The following is an 8,914-nucleotide window of genomic DNA, read 5'->3' as shown; positions in this document are numbered from 1 at the left end:
TCCGAATGGATTAAGGCAGTGAGGTCGTTAATACAAATCAGAATCAAGAAACTGAATGGGTCCATCAATGCCCATGCTACGTCAATCTTTAAAGACCCAAATGTTGCTAAACACTTATCCGACCTCCATGATAAATATGTTGTTGTCCCCGCAGACAAAGCCCCAAATAACATCGTTTTTATCTGTAAAAGTCACTACATTAATTGCTTGTGCTTGATAAACGAATTAGGTATAGACAATTCACTTGGAAACTCAACATATACCCTCACGACACTTACCAAAGAGGAAATCCTGGATAATCATAGGTCTGTTCTTTGTTCCTTTGGTATTTCAACCAAAGATGAAGAACTGGATCTTCCATCACTGTATTGGATACCTAAACTACATAAGTGTCCTTACAAACAACGGTATATTGCTGGGTCTTCCAAGTGCTCCACGAAATCTCTTTCTAAATTATTAACATCTATTTTATCAGCAATCAAAGACGGGCTTCAAAGTTATTGTGAAACTGCCTATTCTAGAGGTGGCGTGAATCAGATGTGGATACTTAAAAATTCCAAAAATCTTTTAGAGTACATACAATCTAACTCTCTTTCATCTTGTAACAGTATTAAAACATTTGACTTTCTACTCTTTATACAAGTATTCCACATTCCAAACTAAAAGACAAATTGAAAGAGTTGGTATTACTTTGCTTCATAAAAAAGAATGGCAAACGTAGATACTCACTCTGATTCACTCTGATTCAAACAAAAAATTCTCTGAAACCGATATTATCAAGATGCTTGATTTCTTGATTGACAACATATTTGTAACGTTCGGAGGACGTCTTTATTATTATGAGGCTGACTTCATGCAGGAACTTCTTAGGAAGAAAGATAAGAAGTTAGCAACATACTTTAACTCTACTTTCCGCTATATAGATGACGTTCTTTCACTAAACAATTAAAAATTTGGTGACTATGTGGAACGCATCTATCCCATCGAATTGGAGATAAAGGATACTACAGATACAGTTAAGTCGGCTTCATATCTTGACTTACATCTAGAAATTGACAATGAGGGTCGGTTGAAAACAAAACTTTACGACAAAAGAGATGATTTCAGCTTTCCAATTGTGAACTTTCCATTTCTAAGTAGCAACATTCCAGCAGCACCTGCATACGGGGTATATATCTCCCAATTGATACGATATTCCCGTGCTTGCGTTTCCTATCATGATTTTCTTGATAGAGGGTTACTGCTCACAAGGAAGCTATTAAACCAAGAGTTCCAAATGGTGAAGTTGAAATCATCCCTTCGTAAATTTTACGGACGCCATCACGAGTTGGTTGACCGTTATGGAATAACCGTTTCACAAATGATATCGGATATGTTCCTTACGTCGTAACTACAATCCCCTTCCCTTTCATGAATGTGACCTACCGAATTAGACTATTTACCGGATTTGTAATCACATAAGTAACACGACGGGTGCCACATGTGGAGCAGGATCTGCTTACCCTTCCGGAGCACCTGAGATCACCCCTAGTTTTTTGTGGGGTTCGTGTTGTTTATTCTTTAGTTTTCTATGTTGTGTCATGTGTACTATTGTTTTTCTGTTTGTCTTTTTCATTTTTAGCCATGGCGTTGTCAGTTTGTTTTAGATTTATGAGTTTGACTGTCCCTTTGGTATCTTTCGTCCCTCTTTTAAGAATATTTGAAAAACAAACCAATCATACAACTTTCATAGTGTTCTATTGTCCTCAATAAGAACAAAAAAAAAAACCTTCATTTCTTTCCGACAGTATTGCAATTAATCCACTCCTAAAGTTTTGAGTATCTCATCCATTGGCGTCACCACTAATTGACCGGATGTTGCTTTTCCGATAAACATACCTATGCAACCCGAATCCTTATGTCGGGGGCATATTGCATATATGCATGTGCCAGAATCGCCAGGTTGAAAGTCCATATTCTCAATGGTTAGTTGGTTATACATTTGTATGTTGTTCGGCAATCTAACATGCGTTGAATAGCGTATCACAAGCTCTTTGACCTTTTTCGTTTGAATATTTCCCCTTTGTTCCCCGGTAATTGCTGATAGAGAAAGAGCTTTACTTTGTACAACATCAGGATTGGGCAGCGCGTTTTCATTCAAATAAATTGATTTTATTCCTGAAAGTAAATGAAAAGGATTAAGATTTAATAATGTACTGTTAAACACAAAATCATTGACCTCCATGAAACAAAACGTTTTTTAATGAGGTACTTTTATGATATTTCTTTTTGATGTTAAATATGTTGATCCTTTTTTTTTTATCATGATACATATTATATGCTGTCATGGTTCTAAGGTACGAACTCAAATGCGAATTTTTGTAACTTTTGTCATCCTAAATGTGTGTACCAATAGAGTTAGACATACTGTAAGATGATTTTCATTTTAGAGGAAGAATAGTTGAATATTATTAGAATATCTCTAAAATGAAAACCATCTTACAGTATGTTTAACTCTAATCTAAGTGTTAACATCAGACTAGCTGAACATATGACAAAAACACGAATAGTGTGACATTTATGCCGTCATCTTGATCTCCCAGTTTACGATTGATTGATGCATTGTTGGTTGTCTCACGTCCAATGACAAATAATTCATATGTGTTCAGGACGAGAACAAATTCACAATATACACATTAGGTAAGTCTCTGGATTAAGGTCGTTCTGGTTAAAGATTGCGGCTATTTGGTCTGCCACTGGTAATTGCGAGTATATTGGAAAGGGTCAGATTAGTCTTGCAATAGGATATATACGCCCACCCTCAAATATATGTAACACGGTTTCTTAACGTGCAAAGAGCATGGCACTCTTTCAAAACAATGTATCGGATTTAACGTCCTCATTCTGATCGACGTGGCTGCGTACTTGTACATCCCGCACAACCAAACGAACGTCCGGCTTTGACAAGGGTTAACTGCCGATCGGAGACCGGTTGTGCCCAGTGTCTGGTTTTTGATTTATTTTGTATAGATGTTTTTCAATCTGTAGGTTCAGAGGGCAGGATTTTTTGTAAATTGAACATGTCTTTCATAGTAGCGGATTCATATTTAGAAATAGAATATTCCTTACATTTTAACTATCATGTTTGGTTGATATTAGTTTTTCAGACGACATAAAGATAAAAAAGTGAATTGTTTGTATGTAAAAGTTTATGTCTTAATTATATATTCGACATAACATTGACTGATATATGTCGTACTTTATAAGTATTTTGCCTGCTTTCGGATTGACATATTATCAACATCTCAATTATTTAATGTTGACCATGTCTTGTTCGTTCTTGTTTAAATGTAGTATTTTTTTTTTTATCGTAAACCTCAAATATTCTCATGGTCAGTGTGGTGTGTTGTACTGTGCAGCTTTTATTGGTGATTCGGTTTTTTTTTCCTTGTTATGTTCTCGTTTATCTGTAATTCATTTCGGCAGTATAGAAACAATACTATGAAGTAGCGAGATGGCACTTAAATAAAAGAAAGAGATGAAATAATAATGTACCAACCCATACGTTTCAGATTTCGTCTTGTTGATGACACTGTATCGTTCAATACAAGTTTTAAATTAACCATCGTATTTGACATGTCTGTTGGGATTTGAATTAGAAGCAGCGCAGCGTCAACACTTGTTTCCGGGACATTTGTTTGTTGAGATTGTGGCAATTCGTTTGGCTCTTCAATATCCATTTCCTCTATTTCTGTCGATGTATTATACTCATTTACTGTATCGAATTTCAATGCATGGCGTATTAGGATGCATTCGACCGGCTCTGATCCATTGTTTCTCATCTTTCGACACATAAAATGAATTTTCTCTTTCTCAAGATCGAGTAAATTGTCTTTCCCAAATATTACATGAGCGCAAGTTAGAAAAGTATCCGTACCGTAATATTTCACGAATCCGCCCAGTGTTCCAGTTCCATAACTATTGTTAATCGTATCTCCTATTTTCAATTTACCTGTAAGGTAAGAAGTTCCATTTAACACATCTGTCGGGAAACCTTGAATTTTTTGTGGGAAATGGTGCTCCCCTATTGGAACGATACCTTTTGTTTTACAGAATAAATTTATACAGTCAATTTTATCTACTTTATGTTTCTGTTTCTGATTAAATCCTGTAGACTTCCATTTTGACGGACAGACCATCGTTAGATTACTATGGCGGTTAAAGAGATGTTTGGCTATACTTGCATGTATTTCGTGTTTTACAATACACCCATTTGATTTTCCTACTGCCTCCTTGAGTACTGTTTTCGCTTCATTATCTTCAGATTTGTCTGTAGTTAAATTTATAACTCTAACCGAAAAGCCAAAGAATTCTTCGGATGCATCAAATTTAGCTCCACTTTCGTTCATTTCAACAACTATTTCTGGTAGTGTGTTTAAACATGGTAAATCTTTATATCTCTTGATATTTGTCTTATCGCAGGTACAGTGTGTTCCCATCCAAATGATGGCATTTTCCGGAATGCTATTTGTAGATTTTCGAAATTTCTTAATAATATCTGCCGAATACTTTGCTATTTTAGAGAAAACTTCTTTTTTAATTCCATCATTATTTGTTGACAAAGCTTTCTTGAAAGCTGCAAAAAGAACTTTCAAAACTTCTTCTACCTGAGAATTGGCCATTAGATTTTTGCACGTATCTTCATTCTCATCTTGGATTGCCAGCAGTAGTTTGTTTTTAAATGATAAGTCTTGGCATTTGTAACTTGTACCTGCAAGAGCAATTTGATGAATGGAATCGTGATGAATGATCTTTTTCATTACTTTGAATATTTCAGTTATGCAATGACATGACAAAGACACGAGGGAGTGAAATATTTAATAGCTAATAAATATTTTCAAAATAAAACAAATATTCTCAATTTTCTCCTTATAAATGTCCAAACATTATTGGTTTAGGCATGAAGGTTAAAAATTCAAAATGTTATGTTTTAGAATATTGGTTTGAGACAGAACCAAAAACAAATTATGCTCACATGTATGAAGAGTTCTATGCAGTTGTTATGGAGATCTATTGAAAGCCATAGATGTTTTTGGTGTGGCATTTTATGCTTTGTCGATTGGTCTTCTTTTAGTGCTAATATTTTGTTGTAATATGATGGTACTTTGTTATTTACGATAATACTTTGTCATTTAATGCTGATACTCTGTTATTCTATGCTAAGAGGTCGTCATTTTATGCTAATTGTTCTTCATCATAGAGCTTTCTTACATTTTGCCAAAATAGATACAAAGGAACGTAATGGGACCCTGCATTACATTCCGATGATAAAATTGACCAAGTCAGTGTTTTGGATAATGGTTGTAACCGACACAAGATGGTCGTTTTTTTGTTAACGATGATCGTAACTCAAGTATTTAGACGAACTTTTAAAGTACTGTGCACATATAACCATGTTAATAAACTTAGATGCCATATTATAGTTTACTACAAAAAATAGTATATGTTACTCTGATAATGGTTTGCAGAAATTAATTTAAACAATTATAAAACATAGACAATTCTGATGTATTCAAAACGCCCATCATTTAGGAGTAACATTGAAAACTGATCAACTCGCAGTAGGCCAAATATGTTAGGTTTGAGTATTAATATAGTACTTATTGTATGTTAATGCATACAATTGTTGAATACACGTGTATTCCCTCATATTTGTTTTTAGATATTTTTTGTTTTATTAACGACTTTATATTATCTGCAATCATGTCGGCAGATGAAATGATTAACGTACAATTTTGAACAATCATCTTTATTTTTTGATCTACTATTGCAGTTCTTATAAATTATTGGCCTTCAAATATTTGGCTTTTGATCGTTCCTGCTGAAGGTCAATCTAGAAATGCGCTTCAGAGTTATGTAGTTGTTAACGAGTTGTTTTTATTTTTTATCGATTACATGACGATCATATATTGCGTTTCATCATTGATATTAGTTCTAAGTATTAGTACAGAAGGAATACTGAATCCATGGTGTCACAATGAATGTTGTGTTAGCCTCAAAGTACAATGTTGTTGATACATATATTTTACACTGCTATATATACACGCTAAATTTAGGAGTAAGCTCAAATATAATTAGCTTGCAGCCAGGATAATGTTACAAGGTAGAATTTAATGTACAGCGGCAACAAACACATACAATTGACATGTTGAAAATAATGTACATAATGTTGATGTTATATATTATATTGTATGAATGTATTCAGATTAAAAGTAAATAAGCAGGTGCAGAACTACATATCCCATGTATCATTGCAAGTTTATTGGAATTCCATCAATTCGTTTTCAAGAAGTCGAGACAATCGATATTCATAGGCCAAGTCCCGTTTAGAGGGTCTAGTTGACAGATCTATGGAGAGTGATTTGCGACGAAATGTGAAGATATTTCAACAAGATAGGCGATTTAAAAAATTGTTTGTATTCATCAAACACCCACAAAACACTAAAAAAAGAATAGTATATACCATTTTCTTTAAAATAACACATACACGTGAGATATTTAGCTAGCTATAAAACCAGGTTCAATCCACCATTTTCTATATAAGAAAATGCCTGTGCCAAGTTAGGAATATGGTGTTGTTATCCATTCGTTTGATTTGTTTGAGGTTTTTATTTTGCCATTTGATGAGGAATTTTCCATTTTGAAATTTCCTCGGAGTTCAGTATTTTATTATTTTACTTTATAGTACCTTTCTTATGTTTCTTTGACACTGTTTTCCCTTCTAATTGGTTCCTTCGAAAACGCTTCTTTGGTTTGTCTCCTTCTGGACTAGATGGTAATTTAATGCTGCTACCATCTGCCTGTCCTCCAAAACTTGTACCTTCTTTTTAATAAGAAACTTCTTTTAAATGCATATAACGCTGAATCTGATACTTTGTCATTTAATGCTGATAATCTGTTATTCTATGCTAAGAGGTCGCCATTTTATGCTAATTGTTCGTCATCATAGAGCTTTCTTACATTTTTCCAAAAAAGATACAAACGAACGCAAAAGAGGGACGAAAGATACCAGAGGGACAGTCAGACACATAAATTCGTAAGGGGACCCTGAATTACATTCCGATGATAAAATTGACCTAGTCAGTGTTTTGCATAATGGTTGTAACCGAAACAAGATGGTCGTAACTTTTGAAAATTGATCGTAACTTAAGTATTTAGACGAACTTTTATTAAAGAATTTTAAAAGAACTGTGCACATATAACCATGTTAAAAAAACTCAGATGTCATATAATAGATTACTACAAAAAATATTATATGTAACTCTGATAATGGTTTGCAAAAATTTAGTTGAAGAATTATAAAACATGGACAGTTCTGGGGGGGGGGGTGTTCTCGAAAGTATCCTAAGATTCGCCCTAAGACACATCTTAGACCAATTTTAGGATGAACTTAAGATCAACTTAGGACACTCTTAAGTTGTGTCTCGAAGCTATCTCAGACGAATCTTATGTTAGGGCGTCCTAAAGATATCCTAAGTCGAAATTTTAAATCGTTAAAGATATTTTTTGATAAAACATTTATTAATTACGAAATTATTTAATAAAATTGTTTACGAATTGTATAATAACATGTACAGAATTAAATGCATAATTACCAATGTAATTATATAAAAAAAAAAGATTGTTATTTAAACTGGAAAACAATTTGTTTTGAAATGAGAATTAAATTTGTAGTGTAATCGTATCGTGAAACACGAAGTTCAAAGTTTAAAATCATGCACAATTTCTTTATATACGAGTTGATAACCGATGGTGCGTTTCATTTCATGTTCATTTTCACGTAAAATAATGAGCAAAAAGCGAAATCCAAACTTTATTACACTAGGATGAAGATAGGATGCTCATAAGAAACCCTATTGGGTGTCCTACAGTTAGGACGATAAATGAGATATATCATAAGTTAAGAGAGCTTCGAGAACACGACTTAGGGTAAAGACTTGTCATAAGATAGACTTAGGACACGTCCTAATCCTAAGATAGCTTCGAGAACACCACCCCTGATATATTTCAAACGCCCATCATTTAGGAGTAACAGTGAAAACTGATCAACTCGCAGTAAGCTAATATGTTAGGTTTGAGTATTAATATAGTATTTACTGTACGTTAAGGCATACCATTGTTCAATAAACATGTATTCGCTCATATTTGTTTTAAGATATTTTTTTTTATTAACGACTTTATATTATCTGCAATCATGTCGGCAGATGAAATTATTAACGTACATTTTTGAACAATCATCTTTATCTTTAATCAACTAGTGCAGTTGTTATAAGTTATTGGCCTTCAAATATATATTGCTTTTGATCGTTCCTGCTGAAGGTCAATCTAGAAATGCGCTTCAGAGTTATGTAGTTGTTAACGAGTTGTTTTTATTTTTTATCGATTACATGACGATCATATATTGCGTTTCATCATTGATATTAGTTCTAAGTATTAGTACAGAAGGAATACTGAATCCATGGTGTCACAATGAATGTTGTGTTAGCCTCAAAGTACAATGTTGTTGATACATATATTTTACACTGCTATATATACACGCTAAATTTAGGAGTAAGCTCAAATATAATTAGCTTGCAGCCAGGATAATGTTACAAGGTAGAATTTTATGTACAGCGGCAACAAACACATACAATTGACATGTTGAAAATAATGTACATAATGTTGATGTTATATATTATATTGTATGAATGTATTCAGATTAAAAGTAAATAAGCAGGTGCAGAACTACATATCCCATGTATCATTGCAAGTTTATTGGAATTCCATCAATTCGTTTTCAAGAAGTCGAGACAATCGATATTCATAGGCCAAGTCCCGTTTAGAGGGTCTAGTTGACAGATCTATGGAGAGTGATTTGCGACGAAATGTGAAGATA

The 8,914-nt window shown here is 33.6% G+C and overlaps 1 long non-coding RNA gene across 1 annotated transcript; it reads right to left on the bottom strand.

Annotated features, from left to right (window-relative positions):
- Nucleotides 1–1,747: 1,747 nt before the first annotated feature.
- LOC143049220 (uncharacterized) lies at nt 1,748–6,857 on the bottom strand. Its single transcript, XR_012970133.1, has 3 exons — nt 6,728–6,857; nt 3,539–4,750; nt 1,748–2,157 (listed from the first exon to the last, which is right to left on the bottom strand). It is a non-coding gene; the product is annotated as an uncharacterized LOC143049220 (long non-coding RNA).
- Nucleotides 6,858–8,914: the final 2,057 nt, after the last annotated feature.

The sequence above is a fragment of the Mytilus galloprovincialis genome, chromosome 10 (genome assembly GCF_965363235.1).
Source record: "Mytilus galloprovincialis chromosome 10, xbMytGall1.hap1.1, whole genome shotgun sequence".
Taxonomy (NCBI): domain Eukaryota; kingdom Metazoa; phylum Mollusca; class Bivalvia; order Mytilida; family Mytilidae; genus Mytilus; species Mytilus galloprovincialis.
This window is presented reverse-complemented; position numbering and strand designations above follow the sequence as displayed.